This window comes from Chanodichthys erythropterus, chromosome 11, assembly GCF_024489055.1.
Source record: "Chanodichthys erythropterus isolate Z2021 chromosome 11, ASM2448905v1, whole genome shotgun sequence".
In the NCBI taxonomy this organism is placed as follows: Eukaryota; Metazoa; Chordata; class Actinopteri; order Cypriniformes; family Xenocyprididae; genus Chanodichthys; species Chanodichthys erythropterus.
The window spans coordinates 55,520,676-55,532,791 of NC_090231.1; positions in this window are offsets into that span (position 1 = coordinate 55,520,676).

The following is a 12,116-nucleotide window of genomic DNA, read 5'->3' on the forward strand; positions in this document are numbered from 1 at the left end:
TTTTTTAGGAAAGTAGGGAAGTATTAGGGCAGTAGGCATATTTAGATGCTGAGCTCGAGTTTGAAAGAGTTCAATGTCAGTTGCATAAACTCAGAAAGGCAAGACCTCTTATCAACACTACTCAGCCATAACTTTTTTCACAAAAAAAGTGCAGCCTCTCACAGATTAAGTGGTCGACCAAGTTATCAGTAGGGTGCTACAACTTAACTGACAAGTTCTACTACTGATAACTTATTAAAGTCTTTGTTAGAAGAACAATTCCAAACTATTCGTATCACTCAAATACATTTTGATCACACAAAGACACACACACACCTAAGCAGCTGCCATCCACAAAAGACCAGGCAGCGGGAGAAAGGGGAGGGCTGAGCTGAAGCTGAAGAGTGCTGAACTTTCTCTCTCTTTGTCCCTTGCTATTTCCCGCCCTCCTTATCCTCGACCAGGCCAGAACAGGGAGCGGCCAGGTGATAAAGCAGCACCTGGCAGACAGGTGTTTGGGAGAGTCTGCCAGGGGTCGCAGGAGATTAACTGCCCTCGCTCACCTGAGCGGAGGAAGACAGGGGCAGGTGCATCTGCTGGGGCTGCCACGCACACCGAACGTCAAAAGGGCCCCGCGCGGCAGGGACAGCCACCTAATTACAGTGAGGGAGGTGTGCGGAGAGGGCGTTGAATTGAAGCAGTTGAGGAGAATAGAGGAGGAGCAAGAGGAGTGGATGGTCCAGTCTCTACATGTCAAATCGAGGACCCTCCTTGATCCAACTGCATTGTGTAGGTGCAGTGACACCCTCTCCTTTTCTTCGCCATGCCCTGCCAGAGGGTGAGGTTGGACATTTCTTTCACTCCTATTTCAGCAGAGCCTGTCTAGCCTTCTCCTTAATTACAGCTTGAAAAAAGATGGCAAGGCCGAGTTTTCAGGAGCGGGATTCAGGGATGGGGTCCAGGTGCTGGGCGGGTGATCGGACCGAGAAGAAATAGAGGGAGGTGAGAATGAGGGGCATCATTAGTGCTTAAAAGAGGTGTTTAGCTGAACTTCCCGCCTAAGACAACAGATCTGTCAAATTTCCCCAAACAATGGGTTCAACACCAGCGTCCAACAATACTGAAAATGTTAGGGTGACACCAATAGCAGCAAGTTGGCAAGAGATCAATAAGCTTGATGAACTTAAACTTTTTAGTATTGATAACTGGTATATGGCATAAACAGTACCACCAGATTTAGCCAGAGCGCTTTCAAGAGAGTTTGAAGGACATGTTTAGAGCATTTTCTCAGCACTGATGTGCTCTTTACAATACATTTTGGTCACTTATGTGTGTTATTATTAGAGATCCACCTATACTAAATTTCTCTGCTGATACTGGTAGCCGATTATTCAGAATGATATCGACGATCTGATGCAGATCTTTTTGATTTTTCTTAAGGAGAAAAACAAAAATCTCTCCCAAATAATGCTGCAATCTATAAAGGGAACCCTCTCATTTGGTACACTATAATATTAGAGGTTACAATTTACAACAGATGTATTATATTCAGCTGCTATTTATTTTCAGATATAATAATTATACTCAAACAAAAACTGAAATGTTTGTATACAACTCAGTTGCACATAAGGTAGATGTCATGGCAAATTTATTCAAACATAATTAACAGTAAATTTTCAACAAAAGTTTTGTTGTGGAGCAACCTGCTTGATGTCAGAGTTTGGTTCATTTGGTTGATCTGAGGTTTTGCTTGAGAAGGTGGTCTGGAGTATGTTTCAAAACTTATAGTACAAATAGTTTGCAGTTTCCAAGAATGCAATTTTCCTTGAATAATGAATGTGAACTGATATTGCACACTTAGATCTTTGCACACTTATTATACTATGATCAATGCATTCCAAAACCAAACAATACAGTGATCTGAACTTGAGTTTAGATCAATCTAATGAAGTGCAAAAATATTTAAGACAATTCAATGTTGATGTGTGTAATTTCTTTAGTGGCATTAAAGGATCTTTTTTTTCTCCAGTCTACAGTTTCTTTCAGTCAAACAGATAATCCCACCCCAATCTTATGCTTTTGGATGAGCCAATATTGTTATGTTGGACTGCTTAAATAAATAAAGCAATGAAAGTGCCACAAAGCCCTACTGTTTACACTTCATTGAGACCTACAAATGGGTCATTGAAAGGAGAGAACAGAACCTAACCTAAACTGTTGATGACCCTTCACTGCACTTCGAAGCAGGTGAGATGGTCCTGCGAAGACCCAATATAGATCTGTTGACCTAGCTAACATCAGCAGCCGCATGGGGAAGTTAAAGCTAAAGGAATGGCCTTCCAGCCTACCTGACAACTGAAAGATTAAAGCCTTTAACCTTATGAGATCAACACATGCCCAAGCCCCGCTTCAATATCTTCCTGACAACGATAAGGATTTATGATAATCTGAATGGTTTTGTGGTCACTCCAGGCTTGCAGTACCTCTATGAAGTTATAATCTTCCTATAGACATGTTTGCTCCCTCTGAACACCAATTCCAAGCCATGGTGAGAGCAGCATTTCTGACAGACTGCTGTAGCTGACAGAAATGGGGTAGGACACTTAAAATACAGCGCTGTGTAATGAGAACTCTGTGTGTGAGCAAGTAAAGAATGCGGTGGGAGGCAAGGCCTTACAAGCTGCAAATTCCACATGCAAAACCCTCAATAGAACTAGTAATGGGAAAAATCTCAATCATCAAACAAGCAGGTTGCAGAGACAAGATAAGCATGGGAGAACTAACAGAAAGCGGCATTGCTCACATACCACTGTGCCTGACATCAACTTTTTACAGCTGTCAACATTGTTCAAACCTGTATTGGTTTATGATGGGGAACCCAACCCTCCAACTCTGAGAGGTATGAGAGGTTTCCTTCCTTGCTAGTTCTAAAGCGATGTTTTAAAATTATTAACAAAGGCTTGGGCTCAAACTGTTAAACTGTCAACTTGAGATATGAATCTGTGGCAGAAGGAAGTAGTTCCTCGCAAAAGAGGGTTTTTAAAGACAATGTGTTGTTGTTTCTTATTTATTTACACACTTGTGCCATCGAACTGATGTAAAAATGCAATATCACCCTCGTAGCTGTGCGATATGGTTCTATATCAGCACGGTTGTGATTGCCTATGGCCGAATCACAGCCGTGCTGATATAGAGCAACACTGCATGGCTTTGAGTGTGATATTGCTTATTTAATATCCGAATGTTAGCGAGAAAAATAACATTTTTATATCACATATCACATGTCTGCATGTGATGGACATCGGTTATGTTCATCTTTGGTAGCTCCTTTGAAGGCATCTTCAGTAAAACAGCTTCATATTTAATAGAGCATGTACAAAAGACCTGAACCGGAAGCAATGCGACCTCTTTTACAGAACACTGAAGTTTGTTGCGCATAACCCACATTAGCAAAAAAATATAACACAAGACAATATTGGCGCCTGAATAAAATAATCCTAGCTGTTGAGCTGTGCTTGAGAGAAGCATACTGTATATATTTGGTTTTCAGTGGTCTGGGAAGCTGCCATGAATCTTTAGCTTGTGAAATAAAGGCAGTTTATACTAATTTCTATGTATGAGCTGGTAGCTGGATGGAAAATCATGCCATATTTCATTTTTTAAATGTAATGAATGATAGTGATGGTGTTAGATCACGCTAATAACCTGCTAACCAAAAATGTTAGATCCAATCTTCATGCCAAGAATATTGGATCCAGGTTCTTTCCCATCAGAAAAAAAAATAGATTTTGTCTGGAATCCAAAACTTTCAGCAGAGTTTTGTCTGACACCCAAAACAGTCAACAAAACTGTATTTTGTGTTTATTATATAAAAATACAAGAATGCAACCCCTTCAGCCATGACTTATTCATGATACAGCACTAGCCCCAAGTACCTTATAGCTTAATATAAAACGGTTACCACACAATACAAATATTAAAGCCAAAAATATGTATCATTTTATAGAACCGATACCGATAATTTGTGTTTATGTGCCCGATAACCGATATGCAGAACCAATATTTATTTACTGTTATACTTCTGTTTTTGACAAGATTACAACACCACTGAACTGAACAAACCATTTTATTTATAACAATCACTCCCTCCTTGCATAGAAAACAAAAATCTTATTTATACACCAATAAATAGAGGGGTCTGAAGCTGCAAAAAATAAAAAAAGTCCACTGTTACTAAAACTGTTTTTGTTGAAAATTAGTAGTCGTTCATGTTAATTTTAATCTTCATATTACAAAAATAATTGTATTTATAAAAAGCATCAGCAGCAACACTAATGTTAACAATAAGCAAAATAAATGTAGAATGTCTGTTTTCAAATGGAGAACATAAATTAAAGACAGGAGTCATATCAACTTTGCAGAAATGTAATACTTCATTTTAAACTACAGTTTTAGTAGATTTATAAGCTGTTTAATAGGCTAAAGGAAAGAGTGAAGAATAATTTGCTGGATAATGTTAAGTAACTGAATAATATTCTCTGGAATATTGGAATATAACAAATAAAACTCATTTCTCAACTGGTATGTTATATCTGAATTATTTATAATGTTTTTGTCGTTATAGATTATGCGCTTTTATTTCCTACATGTGCTCATTCATGGCTGTATTATTTAATTCATGCAAAGCTACATCTTTATTGGGACAGGACATGACGGATTACCTTATGTGGCTCTGCGAGCTTGTCTCTATTTCTTAGAGACAAGCTGCATAAACTAGCTACATTTCAGGCATTTATGTAACACATCTAATTTGTGCATTAATGGCTGTTATGTTAAATAAAGTTACCTGATTATAGCAAAGCAGGTAAATACTTTACATGTGCATGTCTCCCCTCAGATGCGCTGTAATGGCAATCTTGTGCACAATTCTCAAAACACCCACAAGATGGCGGTGTTTATCTGTAAATCCGATATTACAAAACCGATATCCGATTATGGTAATATGCTTAAATATCAGGGAAAATATCGGTACAACTTTCATGAAGTCAACTTTTAAACAGATTTTTTATTATGAACATAGGACTGACCTGAAAGAAAATGCTAAATCTGAATGCAGGTAATAAATTGCTCAATCGATCTCTGTCTCATAATACATTATACAGTAAGTTTCAACAATATCAACTGAGAACAAACAGTTTACGTTGCTGAGTGGTTGCTAAGGGTGTTGTGTAGTGTTGCACAGAACCATTGGGTTAAGCGGTCATAGCCATGTTTTATTGTGAATAAAACACAGCTATGCAGCGATCAGAATCAAGGACAGGAACTAACCATTTTATAATAACAATTATAAATAATACAAAAAAAAAAGTTCAGGTTTTGATGGACCACTGAAATAAAGATTTGAGGCATCTTTTTTCCATGATAAACATGTTTTTCAAGATGTATTCTACGTTAAATTGGTTACACTGTATAATGTGAGTGAAATAAAAATATTATTATTAAAGTATTAAAGCAATGTAGTGTTATAAATATTATTATTTAATGTTATGCATAACATATTGTTATGTAATTTAGTTAAAATACCACAATTTTTATTTTAAGTTTCATAATTGTAGAGTAATCCATGACATGTTTCTTTCTTCAAAGACTTGTAGCCTATCTGGTTAGTTTTTGTTTTAATGTGTGAAACGAATAAGAGCAACTTTAAATAATTTACAAAAAATGACTGAAGCGCATACTTGAAACCCCTTTTTTTTCCACAAGTAAATCCCACTTATGTATTCACTTGGATATGTAATTTTTCACCTTTTTCACCCCTCATGCATAATTTTAAGCATGTCTGACAGAAGTACTTTTATTTCTTTAGGGATTCATTTAAAATATTGAATTTAGTACACAAGAGTTGATATTTGACAACCAAGTTGAAAATCTCTTTGGCAACTCCACACATTCCAGAGCAATATGGATCTCCTCACAGCTGACAAAGGCATTCCTCAGAAGAACAGCTTGTTTATTATTTAAAGCCTTCGCAATCAGGTTGTGTAAACTACACTTTAAAAAGATCAATAATCTAGTTTTGAATGTTTAAGGGAATTTATGAAAGCCCTGCTATCTTAATCTAAGCAATTCTGACCTTACTGTCCTGATTTAAGTTTGAAAGAATCTCTGGATGAATAGTATGGTGTAAACAGGTTAAAGTCATCATGAAATCAAAATTGACACTTCCTGTTTTTATGGAATATTGTAATATCCGTGCACATCATTATTTAAAACTCATGTGCTTCTTTAATTGAAAAAAAAACAAACAAAAAAAAAACAAAAAAAAAACTTCCCCTCCCTCTTGCAGCAACATTACTTTTCTGATAATGTGTTTACTGGTGTGAGGGCGGGACAAACTGTCACTCACATCAGATTCACCAATAGCAAACCTCAACCATCCAATCAATATCCATGGACGAATCAAGTCCTGCTCTACTTTTTTTTTCTTGTTCCAGAAGCCGTTTCACTTGTTGTCAGTTGACCAACATATGATACAGTACAATACTGGTAATAAGTTTGTTATAACTATGCTCACCCCAAACTTTTCAATAGTAATATCATGATTTCCACAAAAAATATTAAAGTGTAACTTTCGCTTATTGTTACTATGTCTAGACCAAGAAATTCACATTTATTTGATAGCAAAATTTTTCACTTTTGACATCTTGGATTGACAGAGGGTTATTAACAGAACAGTTGTTGATAGAGTAGGTTTATCACTGAAAATTGTATTGTACTTTGTTTAGTGTTTAAACAGCATTATGGTAAAAATGGAACACTATTGTTCACTCAATGAATTCTGGTACACTGGAACAATACAAGTGAACACCATTATGACTAAATGTTTGCCAAGAAGTATTTCCTACTAAAGCAAGGCGGTATTTGACTCTGGTAAGCGCATCCATAGCAGACTGGTGGGAGAGGCCTTGGATGGCAACATGCCCAGTGCATTATGGGTGTTGAAGTTTTCGTCCCTTGTTGGCAAAAGGGAATTTTGTTCTGTTTTATCTATTCAGGTAGCACTGATTTAAACAAAAAATGCACGTTTTTACTGTATAGCCAAGTTTTATTGAAAGCCCATTTTGCCAGAGGCGACATTGATAATAGTGTGTGAGTGTGTGTGTGTTTGTTTGTGTGTGCGTGCACGTGAATTTTTGTGACATATCAGGACACAAATTTGTATAATGACATGGGTATGACATAGGTATTACAAGGAGTTATTACAAGAATGAGTTTTTGTGAGAAAGTAAAAATGTACACAGTTTTCTGTGATGAGGTTTAGGTGTAGGGGTGTTTAGGGAGATACGGTTTGTGCAGTATAAAACCATTACGCCTGAATGTCCCACAATTCACAAAAACAAACCTGTGTGTGTGTGTGTGTGTGTGTGTGTGTGTGTGTGTGTGTGTGTGTGTGTGTGTGTGTGTGTGTGTGCTTTTGTTTATATTACATTGTGGGGACCAAATGTCCCCATGATGTAATATAAACCTGAGTTCACCTACATCGTGGGGACCAGCCAGCGGTCCCCACAATGTAAATGGGTTTATAAATCATATAGAATGAGTTTTTGTGAAAAAGTAAAAGTTTGCACAGTTTCCTGTGAGGGTTAGGTTTAGGGGTAGGGGCAGGGTAGGGGGATAGAATGTACAGTTTGTTCAGTGTAAAATGCATTGAAGTCTATGGAAAGTCCCCACAATTCACAAAAACAAACATGTGGTGTGTGTGTGTGTGTGTGTGCAGGTTTATATTACCAAATGGTCCCCATAAGAATAGTAAAATCTGAGATCACCTAAATTGTGAGGACCAGCCAGCAGTTTGTACAGTATAAAAACCATTATGTCTAATAAAGAGTCCCTACAAGGATAGTGAACCAGAAGACGTTTTAAAAGGGTCATGAACTGCGTTGTTTTATTGTTTTATAATGTTTCCTGGGGTGTACTTAAAATATTATTATGCTTTTTACATCCAAAATTATCATAATTTATAAATATAAGGCATTTTTCCTACCCTGGTTTGAATGCTCTGTTTTAAGGGACATGTCTGCTGTGAGACTTCAGTGGAAACGCCCACTACTGTGATTGGCTGACATCCATTTGAAATAGCCAAGTATTATGCTGCGTTCACGTCACCTCGTATTTACCGGATTCTTGAAATGACAACACGTGACGTTATATTCGGAGCTGTTCACGTCCTCGGACTGGGAATTGTGTGTTTCCATGGCACCACTGTCAACGCCTAAATGAATCTACAGCGGTCAGGTGGTACAGCGGCCACTTTCAGCTTTCAGAAAACTCCCAGCTTACAAGCTGTAATTATGAGCTCTACGAGGACGTGAATGCTTTTTACAAGCTAGAATCTTGTAACTACAGGAATTACGAGGCCGCGTGAACGCACCTTTATTCTCTCTTTTAGCGCATTTTTACTATTACAGCTCTCAAGGTTAACTAATCGTGAAAAGTGTTACATTACATTTAGATCTATGGCATTATATTTAGATTTTGGCATGAAAGGTTGCATTGATGAACATTGTAGCCAATCACAGACATGTTGAGCTCATGAAAGCAGTGATCTCGTCATTGCAACTCAATTTCTGTACAATAACAAATGCTTTCATCTTCACTAACAGTGCAAACGTGATATAAGAGATTAATTGAATAAAACAGGAGTTGCACGTGTCAGTCATGATAAACTTGCGCTGTTTCAGCTTCAGCGCACGCTGCCCCAGCGATTGAAAAGGGGGCTTTCTTTGTTCACTTACTTAATTTATTCACTGTTAAATAACAGATTTTTTTCATCCTACTAAGAGAAACAACGCAAGTTGACATATAAGGCTCCGGTATACTTCAAACGAAATCGAAGAACGAACTGATGTGACGTCATTTCGAACAAAATCAGGCCAAAAAGAAGTTCGTTTTGTGTTCTTTTTGGAAGTTCGAAATGGCTTGCCAAAGCGAACTTTCAGGAAAAGCTGCAAAACACCTTCGTACTACAATTGGTCTGTGACCATAACGTAACAGGAGGTGTGTGCTGAGGCTCCGCCTTCACTCACGTGGGACACGTCTTTGAGTCATTTCGTGTGTTGAATTCATTGAGGTAAGATCTCCGCGGGTGAAAACATGAACACACTGGATAGCCGCTTTATAGTACAAAATGAAGTTGTGCTTGTAAAAAAAAATGAGGCACTAATACTGTTTTAATGTTTGATACTGTAAAGTTTCTTGATTTTAAGCAATCCATTGAATAAAGTGCTGTATGACGTGACTGGAGTGCTACTTTGCAGAGCTCGTGCTAACATTCCCAAGCTGTTATGATCAGACGTGTTTCTTATGCTTTCTATAATAAATGCTTGCTGTTTTCTCATTTTTGTTATGTTTATTTTGTTACTGAGAAGAAAGTACACGGCACATTACATATTCATATAACCGTCGCTCTCAGCGGTGTGGACAGCGTCAGATGTTCGTTTACAGTATATCACTGGTCACGCATTTCAAACTTCGTTTTACCCCTAAACGAGGAACAAAAAAGAACTATGTTTGAAGTATACCAGGGCCTTTAGTCACGGGTTTGATTTACTGACACAGACAAAGAATCTGACTGTACAGGAATCATTAATACCAGATCAGGCATTAGAATTAACACAGTTACTGACATGTTGTTACGTTACTGTCGAGTCCAGGCACTTCACAGTATTTGTAATCCTCAACGACATGGTTATTGCTTGGTAGCTTGATCTGATTTAACACCAGGCCTATGTTACTTAGGCTACCTATTCTATTGCATATCATGCGTGAATCGGTGGGCGGGGCTAAACAGGCAGTGATGAAGTAGGCGTTGATCTTCTTCTGTGGAGGCGGTGCTTGCTGCCCTTTGACGTCATAGATCCCCACTTTGAAAATCATGTTGTTTGCTGGGTCTGGTGTCAATTAAAGCTTTTATTGGACTAAGGAAGTTTTCAGCCCTGAAACTTAAATATTCTTATAGTATGTTCACCACTTATGTCAAAAGCTGTGTTTTATATAATTACTTTTTTATTTTATTTTTTAATTTGGGGGGTAGGTGGGGGGTTTGCCACATTTGAATAAGAAACTACACACTGCAGCTAAATTCGGTTGTCAGTTCACCTTTTAGTGCTGAATCGCGATATGTACACACACCGAAATGAGGCACAAGAGACGCGCATTTAGGACTGCGCATGCGCATTAGGTTGATCCAGCCTGAAAATGTTCGTTTTTTGTCATAATTCCAGCGGTTAGAAACAATATTTATGAGACGGTTGTTGTCAGATTTCATTGGTGATTTCAAATATGAAATTTAAATCGAAAGCTTGGCAAACGGCTTTGGAGAATCTGATGTTTCCCCATTCAATGAGGTAGGAGCTGCACTTGGATGCCCGAGAGGTGTTTCAAAGATGGCCGCTGAGTGAAATGACTTGTCTTAAATGGACTTTGCTCATTTTCGAGAGTGAGTCATGTTCCGTACATGTAACGACAATTTGGGGGATTCACTCCCGTATTTAAATGTGTTGTCACCCTTGAAACAATGTGTACGTGCTTATAAAACACGTCAAAACTCCACGAAGTACAACAAGCGTATAAATGGGAACACTGTTTGAACAGCATTCACATCGCGACATTTGAATGCACATCACATTTTTGACATTACTGATACAGCTTGTAATGAAACGGACCTGTCTATGGTCTGTTGGTTTGCACTGTCATATACATATCCTGCACAGCGACAGGAAATAACAATTATCACAAAAAAACCTGCTTACCTTACACAAACCGTGTGGACTTGCACTCTGGAGAAGAGCGCGCGAATTCTTCCTACGCACACTGCAACGGTCACAATATGACGTCGCACTCAGCGCGTATTTTTAAAAAACAATTTTGTTTAACATATAAATAACTCTTTATAATAGACGACTTAAAGCATTTATTACAAATAAATTACTAAATGCTGAAAATTAATAAATGTAAATAAACAAATTAAAGTTGAATTTACAATCCTTCTTCCTGTGCGCGCTCGCGTGTGTGTATGTGTGTTAAAGGGTTAGTTCACCCAAAAATGAAAATAATGTAATTTATTACTCACCCTCATGCCGTTCCGCACCCGTAAGACCTTCGCTAATCTTCGGAACACAAATTAAGATATTTTAGTTAAAATCCGATGGCTCAGTGAGGCCTGCATATCCAGCAATGACATTTCCTCTCTCAGGATCCATTAATGTACTAAAAACATATTTAAATCAGTTCATGTGAGTACAGTGGTTCAATATTAATATTATAAAGCGACGAGAATATTTTTGGTAAAAAAAAAAAAAAAAAAAAAGACTTATTTAGTGATGGCCGGTTTCAAAACACTGCTTCAGAGCTTTATGAATCAGCGTATCGAATCAGCGGTTCGGAGTCACATGATTTCAGCAGTTTGGCGGTTTGACACGCGATCCGAATCATGATACGACACACTGATTCATTTATGCTCCGATGCTTCCTGAAGCAGTGTTTTGAAATTGGCCATCACTAAATAAGTATTTATATTTTTTTAATAAGTTATATATATATATATATATATATATATATATATATATATTTTTTTTTTTTTTGGCGCACCAAAAATATTCTCGTCGCTCTATAATATTAATATTGAACCACTGTACTCACATGAACTGATTTAAATATGTTTTTAATACCTTTATGGGTCTTGAGAGAGGAAATGTCATTGCTGGCTATGCAGGCCTCACTGAGCCATCAGATTTCAACAAAAATATCTTAATTTGTGCTCCGAAGTCTTACGGGTGTGAAACGGCATGAGAGTAAGTAATAAATGACATTATTTTCATTTTTGGGTGAACTAACCCTTAATCTACTTTCCCAGAGGCTTATCGTCCGTATAATCATCTAGGAGTTTCCAACTATCCTATAAAATGGTCTTGCTAAATAGAAGGTGTTGAAAATCAGACACTTATGTAAGACCTAAAAGACAGGCTTGTGTGGTTTTGTTTTTTTGTTTGATAAAGCATGCTACAACTAATCACGATAAAAATCTAATTTGTCTGTAGACAGTTAACAGAGACAATCAACAAATTGCTCTAAGAACA